Genomic DNA, 12,602 nt, shown 5'->3' with positions numbered 1-12,602 from the left:
GATAATATTTGTGGATAATTATTATCACAAAATGTAAAACATTACAGCAGTGTAATATTTAGATTTTCTATACGTTGATGTTCTATGCATCTGCAGCCATCAGGTCCCTTTCTCCAGGTGCACAGGCGTGTATAGACACTGCATGCCTGTTGTGCCTCCCCTCGCCTCAGTGCAAACTGCAGCAGACAGGTGTGACTCTGAATACCTTTCTTTAGCCCATACACACTCAATTATACATATAGACACTTCCTTAGACCTGTGTATACATATACCTAAGCACTGACACACATGATGTACAGGTTGTACCTTAACCTTTGACATATTCTTAGCTTGCACATTTTCTTTGCTTATGCCATTTTTGATTATTCTACCTTTGTTGTCTTTTTGTATCACGTATGTAGCATCCAAATCCTCACACATATACGGTTAATGTACAAAGACATGAACTGGCTCTGTGGCTTGATGCCCCTCTGTTACTGAGGTGCCTTTGCAATCCAGGCATGTCTGTGTTCTCTGGTGTTGTAGTGTGATAAAATAACAGGTCTGAGGGAGGACAAACTGAGTGGTGTGGCAGGATCACAGAGCAAGGTGTAACATTCCTTCCTCAGCCTCCACTTGTCTGTCTTACAACGGCTCAGCCGACACACATACATACATCATTTTACAGTATTTAGAATCAAGACTGGTCGCAGATTAAGACTCATATGAGCTTTTGAAACTTTTAAATTCCCATTTCACTTTCACGTCAGACAGAACAAAACAATAATTTAACAAAGGATGCTGCTTCAATTCCCTACATCCTCCTTATATCCTCCAGAATTAAATGTGTTCAGTGTACTGACTGAAATATTGATTGTACTTGGGCATTCATTTATTTATTCAGCAATAGAATTGTTCAACCAGTGCCTGCATTATTAAAGTATCTTCAGATGCTTCATATCCATAAACTAAGTATAACCTTAAGTTGTGTAAGATATGTTCTACCATAATGTATGTAATGTATCGCCCCCGCCGACCACTTTCTTTAACCACTTTTAAAACAAAGACATGTGAGTCGATGACATTGTTATTGAATGCACAACAAGATGACGTGCCATACATTTCCACTACAAAAACACTGAAGGCTTCACCTGTACACTGTATTTTCTTGCAGCTGTCTCAGAAGTCATCAGGTAATAGGGTTATGTGGTAATTATGCAAATATCTTGAATTATTACCTAAATATCTGGGTAGGCAAAGTAAGGTATCACATGGGAAGATGATTATTTTGCATCTTAAGTATGAATGGGGAAATGTTATGTCACTGACATTATCCATTAGAAAGGTTACAATCCTGACTGCTCTTGATGATGAAGTCCATTTAACCTTTCAGTGTTAACCCACCTTCGATCTTCTCTGTTCCCTGTTATCAGTCTTGCAGGTAAGGCCAACACTTATCGAAAGGAACCCTCCTCCTCTTTGTTGGAATGAACTCCAGCCCCGTCATCCTGTTGCACTGCTAAAGTGTTGATTTAGTTACCTACCTATGCCACTACTGCAAAGCTTCCTACCAGCCCAAGCCGCCCCTGCCCTAAACAGGCAAAGTTTACAAACCTCCAGCAATTTGTACACTCCTGTTAGTGGCCATGGGAGGTGCATTAGTAACTGTCAATGCGCCCTGCCCGATGCACTGCTCTCATTTGACCCAATTCATTCCAGTGGGTGTGTCCCAATGGCAGTGATATATACCCCCTGTGATTTTACTGATGTATAATCACTCAGCGCTCTCACAACCCACAGTTATCTTTACCTCAATAGGCTGAGGAAACAATGAGAGCGCCATACATAAGCTTTCCAAGAGGTTGGGGCAAGAGGGGGGTTGTTAGGGTGTGTGGGCGTGTACGTTAGGGGATACTGTACTGTTGATAGGAACAACTCGGGTGCCTGGTGTTATGGCGGTGTAGTTGCTTGAGATTGAATATGATGGAGCCTCCAATGACTGGTGGGATATCAGCTGTCAACTGGCTATCATTGCTGATGATGCCTGTTGATGACTTTAAAGTCAGATTCTTGTATCTTGTTGGATTTGAGGTGGATCTAAGAAGGCTTAAATTAATGTGAAACAGGGTTATCCTCACAGTGAGCTGGGGATCAGAAGAGAAGAGAAATTCAAGTGACGTTTCCTACGATATCTTTGGTGTTTATGATGCAACATCTAAATATTGTTTTTAACACACTACTTGGTCATCTTCTTAGTTATCTTTTTCCCCCTTTACATTACATTACATTTTAGAGAACAAGTATTTAAGCTAACATTTACCTGGCATCAGGCTTAACAAGAAAACCCAAATGTGGTTCTCCTCAGACTCATGCTCTAGCTCTGCCTTGGGGATCCTGAGGTATTCTCAAGTAGTGCTGTTGGTAATCCAGCAGGTTTGGGGTGCTTTCTTTGACCAACTGGCGGGTTCCCTACTGACAGGTGTCTGCACTGACGCATTCATCACTCGTCTAGTTAGTGCCAAGGATGTCTAAAGCCGTTGAACTTGTGAGGAGATCTTTATTATCCACTCAACTTGTTACCTGTTATTGACACTGGACCAAATTTTGGTAGTGTCTTACAGGCAGGTAAGGCGAGGTTTATACAATCTTGTATGTCACAATGTGTTTATACTGGGGAATGTTAGATCCTGAATGTTACTGACATTGGTCTTGGTTTTTTATATTGTTTGATACAACATAATGTGGATTCCTCTTAAGGCAGAACTGTTGTTGTTCACAATCCTTACCTTTGAAAGACTTAAAGGAAACAAGTTTGCCAGTAAGACACTGGCGATCAGAAGAGCCATCGCTTCACCAGAGAGCAAAAACAAATGATCATGGAACTGTTTCTATGAAACAGAAATACAACTGGCGGTCAAAGCAGTAGTCTTAATGATTGTGATGACTTTGCTGAATCTAACTAACAGGATTACCATGTTTTTACCAAATTATCTAATCAAATTGATATGCCCCATCAGTAGCTATCCTCCAGTTTTAGTATTCAGTGTCCTGATAATTGCTGGTTTTAAGACTTGTATAGACAAGGCTTGAAAATCCCCCAATTTGTCTCCTTTAAACACATTTTTGTCATAGCTGGTAACCAGGGGGGGGTGCTCTTTTTGTGGCTGTGGAGCAGAACTGGTTTAGGTTGGCTGGATGGGAATGAGATGGAAGAGGCTGTCTGAACCAGAACCTATCCCAGTGATTGTCCCTGGATGGAATTACTCTTCACCATAGATGTGGGAGCGCTGGGATAAATGTTCACCAGCGTGCATCTCCGATTGGCTCCACATTGTTGTCGGGAAAGTACATTCTGTTTTCCCCTGTGTGCCTGAAACGCTCCCCTCATTCCTTTTGCTGCGTGTTTGTTATTCTTATGGCATGGTGGACAGCACCCAGTGTGAGAAATGCATGAGATTCATCCTCGCGCCCTTCCGACCCCAATGCAAAACCACAACCTCCGCCCTGCCGAGCTGTTTCATCTCAGACCCTTCATCTGTGCTGTCTCTCTATTGCTCTGCATAGCATAGCATAAATCAAACCATGCAGGAGTCGCTCGCTCTCTCCCTCAGCCCCCAGAAGCTGTACCCCTTCTACCCATGTTACATTGTATTCACAGATTTAGTGGCATTGTAAATAGATAAACACAAGCAACATCTATCAATGCAACTCGTAGAGAGGGTCTGTAATCAGAGTGCCGAGCCCACGGCTGGCAAGGGCTATCTCCATTTACCTTGGGATAAATCCATCGGTGTGACCACCACGGGAATGCCGGAGGGGCCTGACAAATCACCCCAGTCAGGCCACGGGGCTGCCGGGCCTTATTGGCCTGGCCTCTAAGTGGTCTTCCCCTTCAGCGGAAAGGATGGGCCCTGTCAAGCATGGCCAGATTAAAAAGCATACTTTGAAAGAAATGATTTGTTATTAGAGAATAGCCCATTGTGAATCTTTAGGAGAGGAAACAAAGTATGTATGACAGCGAGGAGGGTGGGCTGTTTGGGTGCTTGCATCCACCTGCTTGCTTTCTTCCCTCCCCCTCTCGGTTACTGTTTAGCTCTCTTTCTCAGTGTGTGATTGCATTTATGATATAGGGTTTCTGAGTGAAATGGGGAGGGCTATTTGGGTTACGGGGGTAGGTAGCGAGGGGGCAGGATGGGTTGAGAAATTCTATTACTGTGGTGAATAGGGTTGAAGGGGTTAAGCACAAGCAGACATAATCATTTAGAGAGGAGGCGAATAGTTTTGGTGTTTATCCTCGGGCAGAAGGAGGTGTCATTAATGTTCCTCAAATACACAAATACCTCAACGCGCGCCTCACACGGTCAATACATACAAACATGAGCAGCATGTAGAAAGCAACAACTCTTTTACTCAGCGCTGTAACGAAGCCCCGCCGTCATGCAGCCTTTGTCATTTTACATTGGACCAAGCAACAGTGATGTAAAGCCGCCCCAGTGTGTGTTTTTACACAGCGTTCAGCGTGTGGAAGCAAAGCGTGCGCAAGGTGTTAACACACAGCACGTGCTTCAAATACACACACACGGCGCTGTTCCTCCCAGCCGTCTCCGCTGTTGACCCTATGCCGTTTAGCCTCTGTTACTACCTCCGATGCCGGCTCAGATACGGAACAAAATTGGCCCACCATTCTTCCATGTAAGGGCCCGATCAGACAGGACGCGTTTTTCCGCTCTGTGCACCTCGCATTTTTGAGGAAACGCTACGAGCGCATCGAGTTGAAAAAAATTCAATTCAAAGCAGAAAAGTGCCCAACGTCATGGGCATTTTTTTTCATTGTCCAATCGGATGAAAGGAGAGGCGAGCCTTCTGTCAGTTTACAATATAACTGTTAGGTTAATGACAGCTAAAGATTCGGTGGTTGCCTTAAAAACAGTAGGGAAAAAAAGCCGCCCCCAGCTGCTAAAACGCGCTCTGTCTGATCGGCAGTGCGGTGCGCCTCGCGTTTTACAGCCTGCAAAGCGCGTTCTGTCTGATCGGGGCCTAAAAAGGGCTAATGTTTAATGATACGTTATTTCGGTTGGTGGACTGTTGTGGTTCGACTGAATTAAAGAGCTAATGGCAGGAGCTCACTGAACAACAACAACAGAATAACGGACAGTAGAATTAAATACAATATAAATTGACATCTGACACATGTCAAAACCTAATAAACAGGAAGAAACGTAAGAACAGCATTTTGTTCATATTTACATTTTTAAAAATGTTTATTATTTTTTTTGGACATATAAATGTTCAGTCCTGGGGCTCTCTTCCACTGGACATGCACTTGGTTGGGTCTGTTGTATCTGAGGCAAAAACAGAAGAAGTTTCTTGTGTGCATTCGGGTTCAGGGCTGCCATTTTAGACCCTGGAAGACCTCTAATTGGTAGTACTTTTTTATCTTCATAAATACAGTGGAGGATACAATCAGAAGCGTTTGTACTGGATTTAAAGTCCAGTTCTTCAAGACAATGATATTTGGAGTATCTAATTTAGATACAGTTCTCTGGCATTCAGAAAACATGCAAACTTTACACTTTAGAAGAATTACCTGTGGATATACTGCTGTATGTGTTTGGGTTGCACAGACATTTCTGTGCTTTGAACCAAAATGCATTTAATCAGACAGCTTTTTAGAGACGAGTAACAACAGTGACAACTGGTAAGTCTTCTCTGGTGTAAGAAAAAAGTTGTGTGTCATTGTTTCAGGATTTACCGTAATAAAGAACCAGCTGTAGTTTGTCCTCAGTCACTTTTCAAAGGCTACTTGAACAGATCATGGGGGAATTTGTGAGATATACGAGCTCCCGGTGCACTGACAGCATGGTTAAGAACAGGGCCAGGGCTGAGAGAAAATAAACATTATTTCTCTGTGGTTTACCTGACGTTTGACTTTGAGGGCTGAGATTTAGTGACACTTTTGAGCCAAACACTCTGTAGACACACGGCAGTAAATTATTTGAAGGTTGGGGGTATGCACAATCTTGCTGACAGAAAATATTAGGTGCTTTTTTTTCTCGTGGATGTGTGTGCAGGAGAGTGTGCGAGCGAGAGACAAAGAGACGCAGAGAGGAAGAGCGGGAGAGAGAGACCATGTGAGTGTTATATTGCCTGTTGTAGCCATTTCACACCTCAACGGTGCCCTATTGAAACTCCTCCAATGGACAGGATGCCCATTAAATACATTTCATTTGTGTTTGCATCGTTTCATTGAGTTAATCCTAAATATTTATTAGATGTGAGCAGTAAAAAATCTGTTCATTGGAAAGCTAGCCAGCATGTTTGACACCGGGGACGGAGAAGGAGCGAGCCAGTTTTTCCACTGAGAGTTTCACCATCTGTGCTGTATACGTGCATCACAGAGAAGATGCTAACTCCTGCTGCAAAGACAAAACCCCTACAACAAATGAAACTGCTCCCATTTCATTATGACAATTAAATACCCCAAGAGGAATACTTTTCATTGAGTTTTTCTCTTTTTTTCTCACTGAGAAAAGACCAAAACTGGAGAGAAATAAAACAGAGAAAGTAGAAACAACTGCACAAACATTTACTTAAAAAATATTCAGCCTGAACACCCTTTCGAAGCTGAGCAAACATTTACCCATCAAATCGAGCTGTTTGCAGATGAAATTCTCAGTTAGGGTCGAGGGCAGTGATGAGAGGAAGAGAGAGGGAAACTATTTGTCATTGCCGGGTTACTCTGAGGTCTGGAGAGCACACACACATACCTGTACCGTCTCTGCTCGTTCCTGACACTCTCACATACCTTCACCTACACACACTGAGACAACACAGCTGGAAGAAAGGTCGAAGGTTACAGAATTCTACGGAAATACAGAAAGCGTCTGACGCAGGAGCTACAAATGCAGATGAATATGTCGGCTGAAGGTTTAAAAAACGCTAAATTTATCTTGATTTTGTTTGGTCGGCTCTCAAGATCATTTAATTTGATGTCCACATCCAATCATGCACATTTTGAAAAGGTTAATTATGAAACACAAAGGTTATGCAAGGACCATAGCGGCAGCAGCTTAATTGGTGCATTAACAAATCAGGTTCAAACAGCTTTTTTTGCTGATGTGTCCTCGAGCAAGACACACAGCGTGCTGCGAGCAGAGCCTGACCTCTGACCTGCTTGAGGACGGGTGAGGGCAAGGGGAGAATTTGCACGTGGAGATCAATAATCACATTATTTAGTGCTCAGAGAGAGCTCAATGTCTAGATTTATGTTCTTTGAAGGCAGAAATGTGAGGATGAAGGGAATTAAGATTCTAACAGTTATGTTTTAAGTTATTCAGCGCCTATATGAAGACTTTAATCGCAATGTAAAACCCCACAAATGGCTAATATTATGATTTAGCTATTTTTTGATTATTATAGTTATATAGTTATTTTTTAATTTCATTATTCAACTGAAGTGATTTAGTATAATATTGCCTGTTTTACTCAATATATTGTTCGATTTTTTTCATCTAAACTGATGTATGTGGATGCTAGTAGCAGTTACATGCATTTATACATTTGTATTTTAAGTATAAAGAGTTCTGTCAAGAAAAGTAAAATGAAATTCCCCCAACTGTCCCAAAAACAGACACAAAGCAGCCAGTCAGATAATTGTTTAGCCACAAATATAACAGAAAGTTCCGCTGAGCCTCTCTCACTGTTTCCATGACCTCAGGATTGACAACTGTACCTTCCCACTATAGTGACATGAAAATGCCCATGGAGCATGATTGAAATTTGCTTTATTGCCTATTGCTTTATGCAATTCCCATTTTGTGGCCAATCCAGTTTATTTATTGTTTGGCTGAGCTGCACGCCTGCATCCAGCTGGGGGGAGATTACCTCTGGAAAAGTAGAGGAAAAGAGAGAAATGGTAGAAAGGAAGGATGAGAGTGGCAGACAATCTTCAGGGACTATTACCCTAATACTCTCCTTCTCCCTCTCTCTCTCTCTCTGTTTTTGATCTTTCACTGGTTTAGACCTCACTTCCTTCAACATTCACACTTTAGTCCAGCTCCTTTCAACCCCAAACAGTGTATGTAGCTTTGAGTTAATCTGCTTTTTCAGTATAACTGTTCTCTCTCAACGGGCATGAGGTATTCTTTATCAATCAACTTATGTAAGTGAAACATCAGATATTCCAATATTTTATGTCCAGTTTTGTGCTGGTGGATCAGTCCTTTCATGACTTACATAACAACACTTTGTCATGACCCTTGGCGTCTCATACCAACACACAATGTAGCCCTCATATTAAGCTTTACAAACAACACAGAACCTTAACCTCGGATACTATGGTTTGATTCCTTTAGTTTTCTATTTTAAAGCAGTGTTACCACTGTGTGTAGAACAACATACCTCTGGACACTACAACCAATCCAATCACTAATAGCATATTGCTGTGTCACTGCAAAGGAGCGTATGACAAAGGTCGATAGGTTGGGTTCAGCATAATACCTGGACAGCTGGTAAGACATGATTCGGTAGCCAACACTTAACATTTGTACATATTGTGACTACCGTCATCTTTGTTTTACACTGACACGATAGTGGATTCAAAACGCTCCAATTCGTGGCAGCCATCTTGCTTGTTTGTAAAATATCTCAGGGGCCCTAAACCAGCCCCATATTACATCATATAACAGTTGTGATTGGCCTGTCCTGAATCAGGTCTGAAGAGAATCAGTCTAAACGTGAGGGGGACAAGCCTACTGATGATAAGTGTTTTCATTTAGATTGACATGATTTAATAAGAAATGTTTTGAAAGGTGGTTTAGATTTAAGTAGAAAACACCACTACAAAGTAGGATAAAGTCTGTAAGAGAAGAAAAAACTACTGCATTAAAGCCTTCAGAACATTACCAAACACACAGGGGAAAAAAGGGAAAGCCTGTGACATTTCCCTCTCGTCCTGCCACACTTACCTTGAGCTTATTAGCCTATAAAATCATCATATTTGGTCCCTCTGTATTTGTTTGATTACATTTTCCTCCATGCCACTGAGAATATGTGAGATGTTATGTTACACCCTATTGATTACCGGTGTTAATTAAAATTTTAATTAAAGTTTTTTATGGTCTGCGTTTCACTTGTGATAATAGTACAGCGAGCGGAGACCCTCGCCTTCATAAATCTTATCTTTATTTGCCGCGGCTGGCCATCAACAAATACAACTGTGTACATAAAATTTTACTAACATTGATTTTGAAAATATTAATATTACTTTAAACACTGGAGATGCATTGTTCAATTTAGAACCGCAAAGCATAAAATCCTGCTGCTATAACTCAGTTAATGAACAGGAAAAGTCCATTACAAACCTATCAGTAGACGCATCATCTGATCCACATAAGCGCCTGTGATAGAAGCAGAATCATTTACTTTAAGCTGCACAGAAGACTCCTTTAATAACAGCAGGCGATGTGTTGTGAAACCAAGAGGAGCTCAGATGAATGACTGGTTGTTTCTGGATCTTACGAACACAGGGGACATTATGAAAACTATCTAAATTTCATTTCTGCCTTGTGTATCGATCATGTAGATCACCTTGTGTCGTTTCCCGGATATCATTTAATATGAAGAACACCCACCGTCACTAGATGTAACCTTATCTTAGAAATCAATGTGCCTCTCTTTCTTTAAATACTCGGCTTTTGTAATTTAATTCTGCCGCAGTGTAATTGGTTGATATAATAAATGAGTAAACATTTACCACATCCAATTTGTTGGACAAACTGTTTCTTCAGATTCTGATGCAGCCATGTTTCCTTCTCATCTTTAACAGCTATCATGAGTCTAATCGTGTTTACTGAATGTACTTGGATACATATTTCATATTTGAGGTGCTTGATTCCATGTAGCCCTTTTAGAAAGAAATAACCAAAAAGCAGGAAATTAAATGACGAGAGCGAAGAAGAGTAAAAAGAAATGTGATGACAGAGGCGCATAATTGAGTGAGTAGTTAAAGCAGAGGGACAGACAGACAAGGCTCTGTACTGGCTCATCTGTACCCAGCAGTGTGTGTTAATTAGAGGAATGTGAGTTTTAAATGAAGTGCTGAGTAGCGTGGAGCGGTAATGAACAGAGATTGGCCTGGCACTGGGTAATATGCTGGAGGCTTTATGGTATTTATGACCCAGGGGGCCTCTGCTTTATCCCTCTTCTCCTGAATTTCAACTCCAAAACCTTACTCTCTTTCTTTACACCTTTTTTTAATCTCTGATGCTTAACCTCTTTATCTTCCTCAAAACACTGACTACAAATGGTAAAGTTGAATTTGACCAAAATGACCAGATGTCCCTTCATCGTACATCGTCCAACTGGTAACCAATCAACTGTAAAACTACGAGCTCCATAAATGATGCAGAAATGTGTTTCTACTCCTCTTTTGTTCTTTATTTCTTCATTCAGGATTTCAAATAGATAATTTTGTTTTTGCTTTTCATGCAAATTTGCTGTGTCCTAAATTTTCTCTTCGATCAGACCACCCCAGTTATTGTAATACTAAAGCAAATAACCCCAAATTACTGTCTTATATATAATATTTGTTTTATTATAGTGAGATTCTGGCATGTAGGTTTCAAAGTAAGTGGGAAGAAGTTATTGAGACGGATGATTTTGCACATTATCCCCCTCAGTTTTACCCCCTACTCCCTCACCATGCTGATCTCTTCCAGGTCAGGCTGTGAAAAGAGCCGTCCCGTTGGGAACGTCCTCCCCAACGGGACAGCACCACGGGGGCATCATTGTCCCCACTGCCGCCCTCCCTCCCACACAGGCCTGACTGATGTGTCCCCACATTGTTTTCCAGGAGGATCATTGGGATCATTGAGTGGCATGTTGTTTTAAGGGCTAAGCTCCAACCGAATGGCTCCATTGTGCGAGCCATTCTGCCCTCGGCTGCTAACAGCCCAGGGGCAGAGCTAAACAAGACGGACTCATTTACAGGCTCTGTGACGAGCTCAGTGGTGCTGTGCTGTAACGAGGCTGTGAATGATGTGAGTTACTCAATTACAGAACATCTTGAGTTTAAAATTCCTCCTTCAGTCTCCTGTGAGAGCCCAAGGCCTGATGCCCCCTTCCTCCATTCAAGTGATAGTTTTCTTAAAATGATTTTATTGTTTGTTTATACTAGTGAAAGAATCATGTCACAACAGTGTAGCCTGTAATTATGAAGTCACTCGCCCTTATACACCCTGAAGCCAACAAGCAAGCATGTTGTACTTACACTAGTGAATCCAGCTGAAGTACTGTAATTAAACCCAGTATGTAAAAGATGGAAGTAGTTGCAACTCAAGTAGCTGACGATCTGATCCTTGTAAAGATAAGATAAGTGCAAATATAAAGTGTATTGGTTAATGCAAAAGAGACAGTGCCTGATAGAAAAACAACATTACAATAGTTATTTACCAAGGTAGGCAGGAAGTAATGGTGGCAGGTGAATTGACAGTAGTATTGACAGTTATAACATAGTAAGAACTTCTATTGCACGAGGGTATGAATTTAAAGCTAGTGATTGATATAGAATGTAATTGTTCACAATAATTAAGAAAAGATTACATTGCTTCTGATGCTGCACATGGTACTAATAAATAAGTGGAAGTATTGCTCATGATTATGCATTCTACATCAATATGAATACAAATATAAACGTGGCCAGAGCATAACATTTACATGCAGTAAATTATTATTCCTTTTACCCTTTTTCTGACCATTTTGTCCGTGTAATTAAGTCCATGAATTGTACATTTATTATATTTTCTGTTGTGTTGGCTCCATACTTCATCACGTTATTAAAGACGAGAATAGCAACTCTTAAGTGCTGACATCATAAGGGGGTCAGTTTAGAAGCTGCAATTTTTTCTATACGTACTTTCTTTTACTTGGTTGACAAAAATGTATCATAGAGAACAAACAGACTTAAATCAGATCATCATATCTTAGTTTAAAATCCTCCGTCCCTTGGACACTAATTATATTCCTATAAGATGTTCTGCCGAGACTATATAATACAATTGACAAACGCTACTACTACTACTTCTACTACTACTACTACTGCTAATAATAATAATAATAATAATAATAATAAACTGTGTTTGTATAGCTACCTTTAATACATATTACCAAAGAGTACAAACAAAATCAACAATGTGACAAGATAAAAGCAGTAAAAGTGCATCTAAAAAGTGTGTAAATTACCCCCATTTCCACCTCAGGTCTTTTTCTTAAGATGCAACCAATATGAGTAAATGTAAACCTGGCAGTGAGCACTTGAAGTGCAGCATAAAGATGACTACATACATATACATATTTAGACCAATATCTTTTACAAAGACTAAATTAGAAATCGTCGTAAAATGTTTAATGTGAATTCTTGCTCCATCCAGTACGTGGCTCAAATGCAGCAGAAACACACATATACACACTCATCACTTTCTTCACACACGCAAAAAAAGCACACACGCTCCCATATATGGGGACACATATCATAAATTCTCACTCTCACACGTACACTTTACATGAACTGTGTCTGATCAGCAATTCTTCTAGAGGTGAGTATTGACAGCTTTTGTTATTCATAG

This window comes from Semicossyphus pulcher, unplaced genomic scaffold (assembly GCF_022749685.1).
Source record: "Semicossyphus pulcher isolate SPU_LCO1_2020_fin unplaced genomic scaffold, fSemPul1.0.p SCAF_4, whole genome shotgun sequence".
Taxonomy (NCBI): Eukaryota; Metazoa; Chordata; class Actinopteri; order Labriformes; family Labridae; genus Semicossyphus; species Semicossyphus pulcher.
Note: the sequence above shows the minus strand (reverse complement) of the source record.